The sequence below is a fragment of the Elephas maximus genome, chromosome 3 (genome assembly GCF_024166365.1).
Source record: "Elephas maximus indicus isolate mEleMax1 chromosome 3, mEleMax1 primary haplotype, whole genome shotgun sequence".
Taxonomy (NCBI): Eukaryota; Metazoa; Chordata; class Mammalia; order Proboscidea; family Elephantidae; genus Elephas; species Elephas maximus.
In genome coordinates this window covers 37,987,120-38,006,420 of record NC_064821.1, presented here as the reverse complement: position 1 = coordinate 38,006,420, position 19,301 = coordinate 37,987,120, and the positions used below count along the sequence as shown (strand labels likewise).

The 19,301-nt window shown below is 54.4% G+C and overlaps 1 protein-coding gene and 1 long non-coding RNA gene across 4 annotated transcripts in view; one reads left to right on the top strand and one right to left on the bottom strand.

Moving 5' to 3' along the window:
* Positions 1-17,524, bottom strand: part of KCNN1 (potassium calcium-activated channel subfamily N member 1) — a 45,908-nt gene extending 28,384 nt beyond the window's left edge. Inside the window, exons 1-2 of one of the 2 annotated variants that reach the window (XM_049877398.1) lie at positions 17,425-17,524; positions 3,710-3,830 (exon numbers count right to left, since the gene is read on the bottom strand). The gene's annotated coding sequence lies outside the window, so the exon portion shown is untranslated. Of the gene's footprint in view, positions 1-3,709; positions 3,831-5,994; positions 6,072-17,424 lie in introns of those variants that run through there. The other variant, XM_049877397.1, reaches the window with a different exon arrangement.
* On the top strand, positions 9,846-16,543 carry LOC126072367 (uncharacterized). 2 transcript variants are annotated; one of them, XR_007516497.1, is made up of 3 exons: positions 9,846-10,191; positions 10,281-10,597; positions 11,115-16,543. It is a non-coding gene; the product is annotated as an uncharacterized LOC126072367 (long non-coding RNA). The 2 variants fall into 2 exon arrangements; XR_007516496.1 differs by having other exon boundaries at positions 9,846-10,597; positions 11,115-11,601; positions 14,100-16,543.
* Positions 17,525-19,301: the final 1,777 nt, after the last annotated feature.

The following is a 19,301-nucleotide window of genomic DNA, read 5'->3' as shown; positions in this document are numbered from 1 at the left end:
AGGAAATGAGGCTAAGAAGGGCTGGCCTGGGTGGTACCATCCTCCTCAACCAAAAAGTGCTGTCTCAGCCTTTGGCCTGGAGGAGGTGGTAGGAGTGGAAGGGGGTCCCCACAAAGCATCTGAGGCCATGAGAGAGCCCCTGCCACGCCCACCATTTGACCCACCCTGGACTGTCCTGTTCACTCAGCTGCAGCAGCAGCACCCCTGCCCCAGACACCAGAGTCCCCTCCCTTCACGTGCTCAAGCTGGAAGGTTTCAGACCACCATCAACTCTCTGTCTCCTGTGACCTTCCAATTCCAAAGGACCCCAGAGCTGTTCCTAAATTTCTCTCCCAAAATTCACTCCAGGAGTTCCTGGGTGATGCAAATGGTTGAGTACTCAGCTACTAGCTAAGAGGTTGGTGGTTCAAACCCACCCAGAGATGCCTCAGCAGAAAGGCCTGGCAATCTGATTCTGAAAGATCCCAGCCTTGAAAACCCTGTGGAGCAATTCTACTCTTCACACACGGGATCACCATGAGTAGGAACTGACTTAACAGCAACTGATAACAAATTCAATTCATGCGGCCCTTCCTCCCCGCCCTCATAGCCGCTGCCCAGCACAGGCCCTGAGATAAAGACCTGGCTCCGAAGCATGGAGTCCTGCTCTGTAGCTACACTGGGTTGAAGAGTGTCCCCCCAAAATTTGTGTCCCCCCCCAGAACATCAGAATGGGACCTCATTTGGAAATAAGGTCTTTGCATATGTAGTTAGTTAAGGATCTCGAGATGAGATCATCATGGATTAGGGTGGGCCTTAAAGCCAGTGATGGGTGTCCTTACAGCGAGAGGAGAGGACACAGAAACACAAAGAGGGAAGACGGCAGTGCGAGGAAGGAGCAGAGATTGGAGTGAGGCAGCCACAAGCCCAAGAACACCTAGGGCCACCAGAAGCTGGAAGAGACAAGGCAGGATCCTCCCTAGAGCCTTTGGAAGGAGCGGGGCCCTGCTGACACCCTGAATTCGGACTGCCAGCCTCCAGAACGGTTGTTAAAGCCACCCCACCTCCCATCTGTCAGTATGTCATACTGTGGTGGCTTGCATGTTGCTGTAATGCTGGAAGCTGCACCCCCAGTATTTCAAGTACCAGCAGGCTTTCCCATGGTGCACAGGGTTCAGCAGAGCTTTTAGATTAAGTACGACGAGGAAGAGAGGCCTGGCGATCAACTTCCAAAAATTAGCCAAAGAAAACCTTATGGATCACAGAACACAACCTTATTGGACTTGCTTGTTTTGGACATGTCATCAGGAGGGATCAGTTGGTGGAAGAGGACATCGCATTTGGTGAAGTAGAGGGCCAGCAAGGGTGAGGGAGACAGTTAGGTGGATTGGCACAGTAGCCACAACAATGGACTTGAACATGCCAGCAATCATGAGAATGACACAAGACCGGGCAACGTTTTGCTCTGTTGTGTATGGGTTCACCATGAGTAAGAGTCAACTCGATGGCAGCTATCCATCTATCTAGCTACCTACCTGCCCACCTACTAACTAAGCAACCTACCTACCTGCCTATCTGCCTGCCTTCCTACCAACCTGCTTACCTACCTACCTACCTATCTATCTATTGCCACCCAGTTTGTGGGACGTTGTTACAGCAGCCACAGAAGACTCATACAGCAGCTGTGGTGGGTAGGGCACTGTGTCTGTCTGTAACTCAGTTTCCTCAGCAGCATGATGAGGCCCCTTGGAGGGCAGTGGTAAGGGAGCTAATCTCTGACAAATATGCCTGGCATACAACAAGTGCTCAATGGATGCTCATGCCGCTGTCCTAATCATGACCCAGACCATTTCAAAAGTGCCTTCCTGGACTCTCTGCCTCAGGCCAGACTGCTGCCAGACAGCCTGGCCCGGGAGAATCTTTCCTTGTTACAAATCTGATCACATCACCCAAATTCTGAGTTCAGGGCTCCCCGTGGGGCCCACATGGCATCTTCACTCTGAACAATTAGACCCTGGACACCGTTCCAGCCATGGCCACTGGCAAACTCCTATTCACCCTTCCTGACAACTCAAAGAGCACCTCCTCCAGGACGCCTCCCCAGATTTCCCTCAAGCAGAACTGATCCCTCCTGCTCTCTCCTCATCTTGTGCAGGAATCTGGTCACAAAGAGTTCCTCCTCAGTCCCCAGCTCTGTCCCAGAATCTGCCCACTTCTCTCCATCACACTAGTCCTTGCTCTGCCAACATCTTCCCCCACCCTGGATACTGCCCCGCCTTCTGCCCTGACTTCCTGCTGCATCCACTTCTGCCCTGACAGCCTCTGCTCTCCATGGCAGAGACAGAGACTCCTGAAAATCACACATCAGTCCATAGCCTTCTCCTGCTCACACACCCTCCGTGGCTCCTCCTTGCTCTACAGTCTACCCCATCTGCTGGCCCCTGAGATTCAGCATGTCCTGGTCTCTAGCTGCTGACCTCCCTGCCTTCAGCGCCCTTCTCTCTGTCCCACTCATTCTGTTCCAGCCACACCAGCCTCCTGACTCAAGCATACCACCTCATTCCTGCCTCAGGGCCTGTGCACTGGCTGTTCCCTCTGCTGGGTATGCTGTCCCAGCTCTCCCAACTGGCTCCTTCTCCTCTTTCAGAGCTCAGCTCATGTGTTACTTTCCCAAAGAGGCCTTTCTGCCCACCTACAGGAGCCACACCCTGCCCCACCCTAGGCACATCACCAGGTTTTATTTTCCGTCCAGCACTTAGTATATTGCTTTCCTAAGTGATATCCCAGGAGACCCCACTGACCTGGGCCTGCTTGGGTCCGCATTGTGTCCCCAGAGCCCAGCCTGGAGCTGGACACACAGTGCTGCTTAGTATGTGTTTGCTGATGTGTGGCCAACCCCACAGGTCTGGGACCACATGCTTCTGATTTCATGCCCCACCAGCCAGCTCACCCCCAACCCCGAATGCCAGTCAATATTCCCGGGGAAAAACCAGCAAGCAAGCTGCCTGTACCCGACTGCTTCCTGGAAGCTGTCTTCATGGAGTGAGGCTCCCGGGAGGTGGAGAGGAGCCTGTCAGGGTGGAGACCCTTCTCACCCACTTCATCTACCCCCCTCTGGCTGTGTGACACTGGGCAGGTCAACCAGCCTCTCTGAGCAAATTCTCCACCACCAGCCATCAGATAAGGTAGGCAGTTACTCCCTGGGAGCTCTAGAAAGTGAAGTCATCGTTGTTGTTGTTATTATTGTTGTTGTTGTTAGCTGTCATCAAATTAGTCCCCAACTCAAGGTGACCCCATAAGGAACGAAATGAAACGCTGCCAGTCCTGTGCCAGCCCCATGATCAGTTTCGATCAAACTTCCGTGATCCACAGGGTTTTCGTTGGCTGATTTTGGGAAGTTGATCACCAGGCCTTTCTTCCTCGTTCATCTTAGTCTAGAAGCTCTGCAGAAATCTGTTCAGCATCACAGCAACATGCAAGCCTCCACTGATGGGTGGGTGGGTGGTAGCTGCACAGAGGTGCATTGGCTGGGAATCAAACCCAGGTCTCCTGCATGGGAGGCAAGAATTCTACCACAGAACCACCATGGCCTCATATTATTATTGTTATTATTGTTTCAGTGGCTGGCACTATTTCCTTAAATCATTAGATTTTCTAGTCAATCCACCCTGGTTGGCCTGTTCTGCCCATGGGCCACCCCAGCCCCCACAAAACCTTGGGAGTCACTCACCCTGGGGTGCAGGGGTCTCCCCGATGAGCTGCCACCAAGGACCCTGCCCCTTTCAGAGCAGCTGTGTTACCACTTGCCGGGGGGGGGCTGCTGGTTGTCTTTCTTTTCCTGCTGGAGAGACCTGTGAAGACGAGACATGGGCATGGGGTGAAGGCAGGGCCACAAGAGGGTTGGGTGTAGACAGCCCCCAGACCTCAAGGGTCTTCAGAACAGATTTGCAGTCTGACTTTGCATTGATGAGATGGTACTTGGTAAGGAAACTTAAGATCAGTGGCCTCTTCTGTCTAATGGGGCCCTGTCTCCTCCCTCTGAGGCCTCGGTGAGCCCCTGTGGATACCTCCATGCCCCTTCCACAAACCAGCCTGAAAGCTCCCTCTCCAGTGGCCTTGCCTCCTTGCACTGGCCACTGGACTCCATCTTCTGTCTGCCCTTCCCTATGCTGTTCCCTGTCCTCTCCCTCGTTGTTGCTTTGCCGTTGAGTCAATTCCGACTCATGTCTATCCCACATATGTAGAGTAGAACTGCTTCATCAGGCTTTCCTGGCTGTAATATTTACAGAAGCGGATCACCAGGCCTTTCTTCCGAGGTGCTACTGAATGAATTTGAACTGGCAACCTTCAGGTTAGTAGATGAGTGCAAACGAATTGCACCACCTAACCAAAAAAAAAACCCGTTGCTGTCGAGTTGATTTCGGCTCATAGTGACCCTACAGGACAGAGTAGAACTGCATCATAGAGTTTCCAAGGAGTGGCTGGTGGGTTCAAACCGCCGATCTTTTGCTTAACAACCATAGCTCTCTGAAGCTCTTAGCCACTGTGCCATCAGGGCCCCATTGCACTACTTGTTGTAGGTGTCGTGGAGCTGATTTCTACTCATAGCGACCCTAGAGGACAGAGTAGAGCTGTCCCATAGCGTTTCCAAGGCTATAATTTTTACAGAGCAGACTGCCACATCTTTCTCCCATGGAGTGACTGGAGGATGAAGGAGACAAAATAATCCCTGGTGAGACCTACTCTAATCTCAGCCCTCCAAATTCTCTAGCCCCCCACAATTGCCCTAGGGCCTGTAGCTCCTCCTTATATTCACTCCCTCTTCCAGAAGTCCTGTATGGGCACCAGGACCCAGGCACCACCCTAGAGGAGGGGGAAGAAGGGGACACAGGACAGCCTCTAAGGGAAAAGAAGGGGTGGCTGGCCAGATCCCAGAATGGGGCTGAAGGGGAAACACAGTGTGAACAAACGTTCCAGCTGCCCCTTCTCCCTCCAGACTCCTGGAGGGTCTGGGGTTGCGGGAAGGGGCAACCCCCTGAATGGCTTGGGGGCTGGAGATAGTTCTAGTCCTGGGAGGGCAGGGGGCTTGTCCAAAGTCGCCATCAAGCTGGTGGCATCATAGTGGCAATTCTGATGCTCCTCCCTGCTCCTCCCCATCCCACCCCATGGCTCTAGAACCCCCAGAGATTTCCTGCAGGGTGGTGGGCAGCCTGATGAGGCTGGAGGGAGGGTGTGGAGAGGCGGGTCAGGTGAGGGGAGACTGAAACCCTGGAGCCCTAGGAGGGCAGAAGGCGAGGGCTTCTCAGCTCAGTCCTGTCTGGGCCTCTGGCTGGGCAGAAAGACTCAGAGACAGGGAAGAGACCCCCAATCCCTGGCCCCCCAGATAGAGGCTCCTCCACATCCCACTCCAGGCATTAAACACTGGAAAGAGAGGACCCCAGAATGAACCCCACCAGCTGAGTCAGAGGGTCTGGCTGCAACTCCCGGCTCTGTCTCTGCCTGGCTGGGTGACCTTGGGCCAGTGCTAACCCTCTTTGGGCCTCAGCCCCTTTCCCTGTCAATGGGGATGGGGGGGAGGGGCTGAAGCTTAGGGAAGAGATAGTGCACCCTAGAGGATGGGGGTTCGCTCCCAATCTTCATTGAGGGGAATACCCATACGCCCTGGTGGGAAGAGAAGGGCCTAGGGATGTAGGGGAAAGGCTGGGAAGGGGAGAAAAGGGGGGACCAGGGGGGCCAGCTCTCCCCTCACCCCTGAGGATGGTGCCCATCCTGAGAGTCCTCAAGCCCCTGCCCATACCGGGTCCTATGTTTCGAGATCTCACCCGGAGCCCCCAGTTACTGGGATATGTGGGGGGTCTGGGGCTGACTCCCTATTCGGTGGGGGGTAAGGGGTGCCCCTCCCTCTGGCAGCTCTCCTTTGGATCCCCCGAGTAGGCAAGCCCAGACCGTCGCCCATCGAACAGAAGGGGGGCGCCGCTTCTGGGACCCCAGTACCCTTCCCTGACGCCCACTCACCGACCGTCGCTGGCCGCAGCTGCCGGAGCTGGACCGGCGGGGAGAGCAAAGCCAAGTGCACCGGGCGGGCAAGGGCGTGCGGGCTGGAGGAGTGCGCGCGCCGCCGCAGAGCTGCCCCCTCCCGGCCGCCCGGCCCCGCCCGCCACTGTCTCCACTCGGGGAGGGGGCGCTGACCCGCCGAGGGAGGGAGGGAGGGAGTCGTTGCCCGCTGCCCTACCCACTTCCCCTGCAGCGCTTCTCTGGAAAGAGAGGAAAAGAGGGGGAATCCCCCTCCGTGTCTCCCTCCAGCCCACTACCCCCAAGGCGTGGCAAAAAATTCCAGATCACACTCAAAGAGATGGCGGGGCTGGGGCTGGGGGACACCCTACGCGGCGGCTGGACCAAGGCGTTTGTTTTACTGGCCGGGAAACTGAGGCCCGGAAAAGGGGAGCCCCAGGCCTGGCGCAGTGCCTCAGCAATACACAACGCGGCTGCCCCTCACACTCTGGGGACTGCTCTCCCAGGTGGGGAGTTAGAGAACCCGACAAGCAGTTAACCTCCCCACCCCGAGACGGCTATAGGGCCTGGGGAGCCCAGCGGACCGGGGAGGCTGGGGCAATTGGTGACGTTGCCCTGGCAGGAAGGTCCCAGAGACGGAGTGGAACCTCGGTAGCCCGAAAACAAACCACAGAAACTTCTCTACCTCGTCGGCGGGCCGGGAACGCCCCCGCCACGCCTGCACGAATCGGGGACCCCGGGTTCCTAGACCTCTGTGGACACGAACGGCGGAGGCAGCAGGATTGTGAAGGTCACTCTGCCAAATTAGAATAACGTGGCTCGCGGGGTCGGGGTCACTAGAGAACGGTTAGCAGGGGAGCGAGAAGCCAGGGCTCGGCCCCACCGGTGACCTTGGCCCAGTCCGGACCCTCTCTGAGCCTCAGTTTCTCTCTAGTAAATGAGCAACGCCGATCTCCGGGGTCTATTCTCGCTCCAACGTTTTTCTCTTCCTCCAGCCCCCCAGAAAGGGGAACGCCGTCCCAACCACCCTGGCCACCCCGTCCCTCTCCCGCCCCGCCAGCCCTGGAACCCCCACCCACCTTCTGCCGTGGCCTGGGGCTAGTAGGGTTTCCTCCCGGAAGCCAGGTGGCTTCTACGAGGCTCCATCCCTTTTTATATATTTTTTTCCTTTTCTTCCATTCATTCTAAAAATAGCCGCCACCTTCCCCCCCCCCCACCAGGGGCCGGGAGAGTCCCCTGAAAGGCCCCCGCGATGAGCTCCCGCGAGGGGTCCAGAGGCTGGGATTCCGCGCGCAGGCGGGGCTGGTGAAGCGGGACTGGGGAGGGGCTGGGAGCGCACGCACCCCCCTTTGTGTGTGTGAGATGCGCTCGAACGGCGCCGCCAGCCTGACCGTGACCGTGTGTGGAGGGAAAGAGAACAAAGAGGCGAGGGTCTAGGGGGTCTGCATTATGGAGACAGAAAGGTCACGGGGACGCGACAGGCGAGGGGCGCCACCCTGCACCCCTGTGGGGGTGACTCCCCGCTAGGTGGGCATGTGGGTGGTGCCTTGCCGCATACTGTGGAGAGAGACAGGGACCAGCGGTGACAAGGGCGTGCAGGGATGGTCCCCGCCCCTTGGGCCGCCCACAATCGCCCTGTGGAGCCCCCACGCCCAGTCCTGCAACTCCTCCTGTCCCCGCTGTCTTCCCACAGACCTTTCTCTGTGAGGCAGCCAGAGCTCGCCTGTGTGGTGACAGGTCACGTTCCTGCCCGGCTTAAGTCCGCGCTCCCTTACCCCGCCCCCCTCTTCCTTTGAATCAAAAGGGGATCCTGACGAAGCTTCCCTCGCAGATCTTGCAGTGGTCTGGCCCAGCTCACCCTTTGTCCCAGTTCTGCCACCTCCGTCTGGACTGCTCACCACATTCCGGCCACGCCCGGGGGCTCTCCTAACCCATTCGGCCTCAGGGCCTTTGCACCTGCGGTTCTGCCGGGTCAACCGGACCCCAGACCCCACCCACACTCGTCTTTCAGTGCTGGGTCCAATGTCACCTTCTGCCTGGCTTACCATCCTTGCTACTTCTCAGCCCCTGGTGGGGTCTGGTCTTTTATTCACCTTTCGTGCTGTTCTGACTTGTGCCTGGCTGCTGGGAGGATAGGGGGTAGTCCTGATCCTCCCCAACCCCAAGGGGTACCCAGAGACAGATCAGAGGACGGAGCTACCTTCTGCCCTGGGAAACGCCCCCAAGACATGGCACCAAACATCCAGGACTGCTTCTGCAGGGCGTTGCCTACCAAAGGGAAGCTAATAACCTAGCCAGGAGCCCCAACGTTTCACACCCGGGACGCTTAACCGGAATAACACGGAGCTGCAAAAAGAACGTGTCCCTGGTCTGCTCAGTGTGGGGCCTGGGGCAGCCAGGGCCAGGGGCCCTCAGGGCTGACCTCCCTCCTTTTATTCGCTTTTCCATCACATTTTATTGTTTTATGATTTTTGGAACCAAAGGGATAGACAAAGGAAAAGCACTTCGTTGGAGTCTGTAAAGGCACAGAAAAGGGTGCTTCCCCGTGCGATGGAGAAGGCAGCGGTTGAGAAATCAATCCCCACATAAGTGCTCCTTACACTCGCCTCAAACGTTTTTGAGCACCTACTGTGTGCCCAGAAAGTGAGGGGAGCCCGGCGGTTGGGGGTGCTGGGAGCGCAGGCTGAGAGGAACCCCTTCCAGTTTGGAAAAGGAAGGGGGTGCGGCCATCAGGGATGGGCAAGGACACGTCGCCCCAGTAGGACCAGGTCCATGGCGGAGGGTTTAGGGGGCCGAGTGGGCGAGCGTGTACCGCGTCTTTGCACATTTCCTGCATGTCCAGGACCTGCCCCACATCTGCAGGTGGGCGCGGGTTCAAGGCCAGTGGGGTGGGGAACGACCCGTGGCGGGGGAACCCCGCGTACAGGCTGAGGGGCGTCAGAAAAATGGGAGGCTGAGCCAGAGGAGGAAGGCACCGTCCGCCAGAGTCCCCACGGCTTTGGGAAAGGGCGCGAGGGACAGATTGTGTGTGAGTTGGGGGGGGGACCTGGACTCGGGTTGTCAGGTAAAACACATTACACTGAAAATTTACTCCGGGTTTATCTGAAATTCAAATTTAACCGGGCGTCTTGTGTTTGTGTTTTTATTTTGCTGAAATCTGGAAACTTTGGGTCCACAACCAGGGCTCCTAGCTGTCTGGAAGCTCCGGCTCCAGGGGCTGAAGGTGTCCGGCCCCCAGTCTTCCCTCCCTGCACCCCCACACCTCCAGTGTCCCGCTCTCAAGCCCCTCATTTGTCTCCCATTGTCCCCGCCAAGCCTCCAGGGGCCCTCATTATCCCTGTCTCCTCCCTGCTCCCCCTCCCCTCCTTTGTCGTCCCCCGGGCTCTCCCCACCACCCAACACCTGCGGTCCCCGGGGGCGCGCGAGGGGAAACCCCAGACGCGGAGCTCGGCGCAGGCGCAGAGCCACACGGCTTTCCCAAGCCCCGCCGTCGCCCCAGCACTGCGGCCAGCTAGCGGTTGCCATGGCAATGGCTAAGGCCGAGTGGGGAACCTCGGGAAGACCCCGCAGACGCTCCCTCCTCCGCCGCCTCTGCGCGATCCCCACTCTGGTTTGAGCCAGTTCCCCCGCCCCGCCCCCCTTCGCACTGCGGCGGCGAGGAATCCCCGGCCCAGGGGATGGGGGAACGGGTGGGACCCTGCGCATGCGCGCGGGGCGCGGCGTCACCTCGTCCCCCATTCCCCGGCGGGAGCGCCCAGGGAAAGCCCCGGCGCCAGTGGCGGGAGACTTGCGCAGGCGCAGTACACTCCCAGCGTCTCCGCAGCCCCACCCAGGAGCTGCCCGGTCGTCCTGGCAACACCGCGCGAGGCGGGCTGGGAGCGTGCGGGACTCCCCTTGCACGCCCCCTCCCGCGCGCTGCGCGGGGCCAGGGATTCCCTGCTGCAGGTGCGCATGCGCGTGCCCGCGATTCCGGTAGTGTGGCCCAGCAAGAAGGGGCTTTTCTGTAAAAGGGATCAGCCGTTACCATTCCACCCTCATGTCCAGGGATTGAAGGTGCCGCTCTCAGCTCGCGTCCTGGATTCTAGCCCCACTCTCTGGTCCTCTAGCTGTCCTCCTAAAGTCCCCAGCGGAGGTGGTCACGCGCAGCTCAGACACCCTCCCTCCCCTGCTCTCACATCTGCCATGGCTTCCCATCCCCTGGTGAGACCCCAGCCTGTGGGCACCAAAACCAACCCCAACTTGTAAGTAAAGTAGCATTAGCTACCTCCCCCTCTAACTGGTTTCTGCAGATGTTTTCGTTTCAGGTAATCCGTCAACTTCCTGCCAAGTTATGAAAAACAAGAGGCTGGGGTCTGCAGACCACAGAATCAGTTAGGACCAGATCGGGACGGCCTGACATGCGCAGAGCCATCAACCCCCGTCCTCTACGTGACCCCGGAACTTTTCTCCCACCAGACAGAACCACACTTTAGCGGCCCAAGACTGGGGAGACTTTCAGAAACAAAGGGTTTGAGAGACCCCCTTTGCTGGACTGAGCAAGCACAGACACTGGATGAGGCCCGCCGTTTCCGGGACCCTCACTGGAAGCCAAACTATGCTGAGTAAGGTAGGCTCACTCAGTATCAGGATTTTTTACTCATGGGGCTTAAGAACGGGGTCCCAAAGCAAAGGAGTTTAAATAGAGTTTATAGCAGCCTTGCTGGTGGCAGCCCTAAAAAGGAAAGGGAGGCCCAAATAGACAAAGAAAAGGAGGTCCTCCAGTAGGGGGAGCTGGTAACAAGATTCCTATGGGTAAAGACCAGTGCGCCTGCTTACAAGGGAGAAGGCCACTGGCATAGAGTGCCCAAAGCTGTCAAGGTCAAACACAGGGGCCAGTCAACTGCCACCTCTAAGTTTAGAAGAAGACTGATTGGAGGGCACCGGAGGCAGGCCTTCCACCCAAGCCCCTGGTTATAATGAGTGTGGAGGGAAAACCAACTAAGTTTTTGTGGATACTGGCACTACCCACTCAGTTTTAACCCACCTAACGGGTCCACCCTCTAAGAAAAAGATTTCTGTGATGGGAGTATCAGCAAAGGAAGATACCTGACCTTTTCTCCAACCTTTAATCTGCTCTCTCACAGGAAAGGCAAAAACCCTGACTCACTCCTTTTTGTACATGCCTGAATGCCCTGCCCCATTGTTGGGGAGGGACCTGCTCAGTAAATTACAGGCTGAAATCTATTTTGAGCAAGGACAGATGCATGTTGATGTTCCTGCTGAACATGGTTGGAAGGCCCATCTTCTGCCGGGAGACAGAGCCTCACCATCAGGGGGCAGTGCTCCTCCCAAACCAGTGCATAACCTTATTGTTTGGGCACTCAGTGGCCTGGACACACCCACAGTGCAGTACTGATCAAGGTCCAGCTACTACCCAACATCACACCACCATGGGTGAGAAAGTACCCGCTAAACCGTGAAGCCCAGATGGCCACTCATCAGCTCATCAGTAAGCACCTGGATTTTGGACTTTTGCGAATCTGTTATCCAGATTTTAATACCCCTATTTTGCCAGTCAAGAAGAAGGATGGGACATACTGTTTTGTCCAGCACCTGTGAGCCCTTAACCAGGTAATTGTCACCATACACCTGGTGGTGGCTAACCTGTACACTTTACTGTCAACCCTGTCACCTGCTTGGACTTGTTTCTTGGTTTTAGATCTAAAGGATGCATTTTTCTGCATTCCCTTGGACTCCCAAAGCCAAGAGATATTTGCATTTGAGTGGGAGGATCCAAATTCCAGGCAAACACAGCAATATTGCTGGACTGTTATTCCACAAGGGTTTAAAAATTCTCTGACTTGGTTTGGGACCATCTTGGCCAGAGAACTTAAGAGACTACTACTGACTAATGGGGTCCTTCTGCAGTATGTGATGATCTCCTTATTGTAGGTAATAATGAATCTGATTGCAGTATTAACACAGTGACTGTTCTAAACTTTTTGGCCGAGGCTGGATACCGTGTATCCAAGGAAAAGGCCCAGATTGTGCAACAAAAGTTTAGTTATTTAGGATTCATCATCAGTGCAGGGCAAGGAGAGTTACAGCCTAAAAGGAAACAGGCCATTTGCAGGCTTGGCCCACCTGAAAACTGTAAGCAACTGCACGGGCTTCTAGGAATGGCAGGATTCTGTAGAATTTGGATCCCAAATTTTGGCAGGCTAACCAAACCCTTATATACCCTTTGGAAGGGAAGGAGACAGATCCATTTGCCTGGACTAGCCATGAGCAAAGAGCATCTGAACAAGTTAGAAAGGCCCTGCTAGAGGCCCCGGCTCTAGGTTTGCCCGATTTGTACAAGCCTTTTGTTTGTGCATAAACACCCAGGAATTGCAGCAGTACTCACCCTACATTGAGGGTTCTGGAGATGCCCTGTGGCTTATTCTTCTGAGACTTTAGACCCAGTAACTCAAGAATGGCCAGCTTGCCTGAAGGCAGTAGTGGCAACTGTTAAAGAGTGCCAAAGCTGCAGAGAAGCTCACTTTGGGACAGCCATTGTGAGTGTATACCACCCACTCAGTCCTGACAGAACAGAGAGGCAGCTACTGGTTATCTCAGAGCCAGGTGTCCCAGTACCAAGCTGCCCTTGTGGACAGTCCAAATGTCCAAATTCAACCTATGATCGCTCTGAATCCAGCCACTCTCCTCCCTTACCTTGCCCGTTGGTGACCCAGTACATCATAACTGTGTTCAAACTGTCGATCTAGTATATGGCAGTTGCCCTGATTTGCAGGACTGGCCCTTGGCGCAAGTATATCTTGAACTCTTCACCGATGCGAGCAGCTTCGTAGAAGGTGGAGAGTGGAACGCAGGCTACCCAATCGGCACTCTTACTGCAGTTCTGGAAGCGAATGCTCTCCCTAGCAGTACCTCTGCCCAGAAGGCCCAGCTGATTGCCATGGTGCAAGCTCTGAGACTGGCCAGGGTGAAGCGGACAAACATCTACATGGACTCAAAGTACATATTTCAGTTTTACACGCACATGAGGCACTTCAGCAGGGAAAGATATTAAGCATAGCCAGCAAATACTGCTACTCCTCGAAGCAGTCCTGCTACCAGAGGCTGTGGCTATAACCCATTGAAAGAGACACCAACAAGGTGAGTCTCTCGCCACCCAGGGCAATAGGAAAGCAGACCTAGAGGCGAAGCGAGCTGTATGAACTTTTACACCTGTAGTAATAGCCCTGATTCCCCAACTCCTGAAACTAAGCAACAACCTTACATAGCTTATGAACGGTAACTCCCAAAGAGGGAAAAGTGGTATTGTACGACAGATGGACGGTTATTCCTCCCAAAAGAAAAAAATCCCACCAGTCTTAGAATTGCATGAGGCTACCCGCTATGGGAGAGAAGCCATGTATGATTGGGTGCATCAACACCTAGTGAGTGAAGGTATCCAAGCAATAATAAAATCCATTACCCAACATTGTGTTATTTGCCAGAAAAATAATCCAAAAGCATTTGTTGCAGCTCCACTTGGAACACAGTATCAGGGACAAATACCCAGAGAATACCGGCAAGTATATTTGCTAGTCTCTGTAGATGCTTTTTCTAACTGGGTAGAGGCTTATCCCTGCAGGACAGAAAGAGCTACAGAAGTAGCAAAGCATTTACTAGAAGAAACCATTAGCAGATTTGGCCTACCACAGTTGATTGAAAGTGACAACAGACCTCACTTTACTGACACGGTAACTCAACTTGTGGCTACGCATCTTGACATCAAATGGCATTTCCATAGCACCTGGAGACCACCATCCAGCAGAAAGGTAGAAAGAATGAACAGGACACTGAAAACACATGTAACCAAAATATGTCAAGAAACCAAATTAGTTTGGACAAAAGCTCTCCCTATGGCTCTGTTCAGGGTAAGAGTTGCTCCTAGAACTAAGCTAAAGGTAAGTCTTTTGAGTTTGCATATGGGTGCCCCTTGCTCTGTAACTATATAAATCTGACTTAAAGCTCCATGGATATAACCAAAGACCTGGGAACTGATTGTATTCATGAAAAGGTAAATTATTTGGAAAACAGTATCTACGCTTAGCAGGAGAAAATCTTGAATCTCTCCACAGGTACGCCAATGCCACCTGGCAGACTGTCCCACCACCTGAAGTGCTGCTGCACATCACCAAGCCCAAAAGCTGGATATTTGTTAAAGCCTGGGATGCTAAGATTTTGGCTGAGAAATGGAATGGTCCCTATGTCATGCTGATGTCCACACCCGCAGCTGTGAACATCAGTGGGAAGGGCGCCTGGATTCACCACACCAGAATCAAGTCAGCTCCTACATCTGACCTTGAACAACAGACTTTGCAGAAGAACAGCAACTGGGAGGCTGGACCAATAACAGGGTTGTGGTGGCCGTTCAAGAAAAGGGAAGACCTTCCAACATGATTGTCTCCTAATGTTTACATTGCCTTTACTGTCTTGGCAATCGTTGTGTTCTTCCTTCTCTTTTTACAGCAGCTCCAGGTCTTTCCTTTATTTTGACCCCATGGTGAGCATCTTGTGGACAATTTTTATCTGAAATGAATCCAATCAGTAGCCTCTGGAGGCAATCTCACCACCTGTTGGGTATGTTAGCCTCTGCCCACCACCACAGAAAGTCTCCATGCCCCTTGGGCAGTTCCAATACCCAATGTTACACACCTGAAGAAGGTACCATCTCCCACCTATAATGACTCTTTAGATAGTCCTGGGTTAGAGGTAAGAGCCAAAAAAAGCAAGTGCTACCACTCCTTGCTTTAAAATCAAAAGCTTATTTTACTGGCCTTCAGATTCAGACAATATAAGAAATTTTACTTGGATTAATTACAGCTTTGTAGAAGGAATCAAACACATATGAAATCTAGCTGTCCTTGTTAACCTAGGAACTTACTCAGGTTGTGTCACTAATGACTATAGCATAACAGAAGGCTGGGAAAATTGGTTTGGTGACACTGCACGCCCCTGGAATTACTTAGAGAAGACCAGCTCAAAAGTTGCAAACCGTACCCGTGCTTGCGTGCTACCTGAATATTCATTTCTTTGTGGTAATCACACTAAACCTGGGAGTCAAACATTTGCTCTACTGCTCACAAATGCTTCTTGCCCCGAGCTGTGCTCGGTACTTGCACTCTTGGAATAGTGTCCTTCCCCGTGATGATCACTTCCCCTTATAAGCTCACTCAACTAATGAAACCACCTGCTAACTCCCAGAAGGCAAGAAAAGAGAAACCCAAACCTCAGACAACTATGACTCTGATGATACTGGGTGGGAGTTAACTGGAACCAGGTTTAATCCCATAACCAAGACTGGCGATGGTTGGTTTATCATTCAAACACTTACAGTTTTCCCTCAGCTCGCAGCTCTTCAAGACGCAGTGAAAAATCTATCAGAAACTATTCACATCCTTTCCAAAACTAACAGCCAAGCCATAAAAGCCCAGCAAACTTCCCTGAATTACCTTGCTTGGGTCATGATGGACCACCACATTGCCCTTGACTGTATTTTGGCAAAAAAAGGGGGCATCTGTGCCATAGCCAGCACCTCTTGCTGCACTTGGATAAACACCAGCCATGATGCAGAAGTTAGTCTCCACAAATTAGAACAAATCGCCAATTGGACCCATCCCCTGATGGAGAAACACTGCCTGACTGGTGGTCATGGATAACCTCCCTGTTTGCCAGCTTCCACTGGCTCTGGCCTCTTGTTACTCTGTGTTGATTATTCTTTTGCTAATCTATCTGTTTTTGCTCTGCCTCTTAAATTGTCTTACCGGGTTCATTCAAAATCGCCTAGCTGCTGTGAACATCATGATGCCTCATATGTCAGACCGTGTTCCTCTTAACAAACCTCGGCCAACAAGGATACAAACCCATCCCTCCTGAACCCACACAGGCCAGACTTCAGTTCTATGCCAGCGCCCCTGTCCAGCTTGAAGTACTTACAGAAGAATGACTTTCACCCTATGGAAGTCAGGATTTGGACTGAGCACCCAAATCCTGAAAAGAGGAGGGAATGACACCTCTGGGCACCATTACCAACCCCAACTTGTAAGTGAAGTAGCATGAGCCACCTCCGCCTCTAACTGGTTTCTCCAGATGGTTTTTCAGGTAATCAAGCCAACTTCCTGCCCAAGATAAGAAAAACAAGAGGCTGGGGTCCACAGACCTGCAGAACCAGTTAAGACCAGAACTGGCCCGCCTGACATGCGCAACCCTGTCCTCTGGGTGACCCTGGAACTTTTCTCCCATCTGAGGGAACTGAACTTTAGTGGCCCAAGACTGGGGGAAGACTTTCAGAAGATAAGGATCTGAGCCTAAGCTCCAATTTGAGACACCCCCTTTTTCTGAACTGAGGAAGCGCAGATGACGGAACCGCGTGGGGGGAAACGCCATTTTCTGCACCAGACCAATCAATGACCTTGCTCCTTCCTGCAAGGACCCTTCCTCTAATATACACTGTTTCAGCCATCATTCAGGAGCCATCCTGGCGACATGAGCCCCGTTGTGCTCCCTTACTTGGCCAACTAAATAAAGTTTCTTTTCGCTTTTGTCTGCCTTGTGCCGTTATAGCTGTGGAACAGTCCCACTCCTCAGCATGGCATCCAGGGCTTCCCCCCTGGCTTCCACCCTCCAGTTAATGGCCGTTGGCCCCGACCTTGACTCAGCCAGGGCCACAAAGACCTCAGCGTGTCCATACGGAGAATCCTTTGCCAAGCCCTTCTCCAGGACATGTCCTTCCAGGGCATGTTGGTTCTCAAGACAGCCTACAGGTGGGCATTGTTTCTAGACCTGTTTTAGAGAGAGAGAAACTGAGGCTCAGGCCCATTAAGGCCCTTGCCCAAGGTCCTAGGAGTAAAGGGGAGAGGTGAGATTCGAACCCAAGCCTCCATTTATGGGGGAGACATTGGGCTCCTCCACCGATACCCCGCTGAGACACCTTCAGCCCCGATTCCCGGCCCCATGCCACCCCTGCTACCTCCCTGGGTGCTCTGGGTGGAGTACTCTGTCGGCTGCTTCTGGGCCGTGTGACTGTTTATCTGTAAAGAGAATCGCTGTCTTATGGAGCTGTCCTGGGGTTCAGTGAGATGTTGCCTCGTGGTTAGCAAGGGCCCATCACCCTGTTGGGGGTTCTCACTGCTGGCCCAGTCTCCCTGAGTCATTGAAGGGACTCTGCTCGTTGGCGCCCTCATAGGCTCCTCCCCTCCCTCATTTCCACACCCCCCAAGAGCTTTGTGGGTTTCCTCCCTGGTAACCCACATGCCCTCCTTGCAGGATTGGCTCCTGAGGGACCCCAAACTACTCTTGGGCTCAATACCTGGAGCCACTTTTATACCATTGTTGCCATTTTCATGTCAACTTCCATTGCTTCTGCCACCCTCCAGCCCCCTGCACATAACACATGAGCTGTACCTAATTATTAGTTGCACCCCCTCCCCGAGGGGAGAATTGACACCTCCAGGCCTTTCTGCGTGTCGCTCCTTCAGCCTTCCCCATTTCTCATCTTTGTGGAGAATTCCTATCCGTCCTTAAAAGCCCCTCCTCTATGAAGACCTCTACCTCCCCTCTGCCCCACCCCACCTTTAGGCAGACCCTGGCTCTCTCTGGCCCAGCCCTAACCCCACAGGGACAGGTGGCCTCAGTGGGTATCTGCATCTGAAACTTGAGATCTAGAAAGGTGCATTCTGGGCAGGGGGAACCCAGGGCAAAGTCCCCAGTGGGGCCAAGCCTGGTATCTGAGAAGCTGAGAGCCAGGAAGGGGGATTGGGAATGGGCATGAGAGGGCACAGGGAGGGTGTTGCCTGGGTGGGGAGCCAGGGTGGAGAGCTCAGTAAATCCTTCACCCCATCCTCCCACTCAGAGCCCTCCGGAGCCTGCATTTCAGAGTCGACCTGAGGACTTGACCAGTAGAAGTGCCAGCTGCTGCTGCCGCTTGTTACACCCCAACTGGAGGCGTCCAGCTGAGTCCTGGTGGATCAAAGTTGCACGTCTGGGAAGCCACAGAGGGAGGGATTTGAACTTGGGTTTGGCAGCCTACAGCTTCAGTGAACCCTGAAGGTCAGGGAGGGAGGGGCGGCCAGGAGACAGCCCACGAGGCTAGGGAAGGGGTGGATTGAGGCGGGGGGAGGGTACCTTTTGCTAATCAACCCTGAGGCACCGCATGGGAATGACAGGGAAGGCTTGTCCGCGTGCCCCTAGCTATGAGTCATGGGAGTCACGTCTTCCCCGACCCCTCAGGGAGGCTCTGATAGCAGACAGCTGGGCAGTGTGAGGAGACATCTGGCTTGGGGGAGGCTCATCCTGGCTGCTGGCCCCACCGCCCCAAAGACAGCACCTGTAGGGTCCAGGGAGTCCCCCTTACCTCAGTTTTCTTCTCTGTCATGGGTGACCTTGATTTGCAGCAGGGCTGTCCAAGGCCTGGCACATAGCATCTACTGAAAACACCCTTCCCTCGCCATGGTGTTGACTCCCAGTGCCAGCAGCTGCTCTGCCCTCGGTCTAAGCCTACCCAGGAAGTGCTGCTGACGATCTGACTGCTGTACTGGAGAGCACCTTTTTCCCCTCCTGGCCCTCAGGAGCCAGGTGCTGGGTCTGGACTAAAGTCGGCTTCTTGCAAATCATGTCCAAAAAATTGTTGCCAACCCCCCACCTCAATCCGCCCCTTCCCCAGCCTCGTGGGCTGTCTCCCAGCTGCCCCTCCCCCCCCCGCCCTTTAGGGTCTACTGAAGCTGTAGGCTGCCAAACCCGGGTTCAAATCCCTCCCTCTGTGGCTTCTCAGACGTACAACTTTGATCCACCAGGACTCAGCTGGACGCCTCCAGTTGGGGAGTAACAAACGGCAGCAGAAGCCGGCACAGCACAAGCCCTCAGGTCGACTCTGAAATGCAGGCTCCGGAGGCCAAAGACTTGCCTCCAGCTGTCCCTCTGATGTACTATGTGACCTCGGCCAGTGGTTCAACCTCTCAGGGAGGCTGCTGTGGACGACTGATTGTACAGGTCACTTGCTGCACAACCGGTTCAGCTGAGGAGGGGTGCCTTTTGCTAATCTACACTGAGGTACCGCAGGAGTGGGCAGGGTCTGATGGCCAGGGCTGTATAGGGTGGAGGAGACTGGGGAGATGCGTCAGCCCGGCCCTGCATGGTTCAGTATTGTCCCATGATCATCGGCCCTGCTGAGCATCGGGGCCCTCGTCTTTCCCAGGCAGCAGTTCCAACATCTTACCACAGTAGGTACTGTGGGTACCTACGACACTTTGGCCCCAGAAGCCCCCTTTCCTGCTCCTGAACAC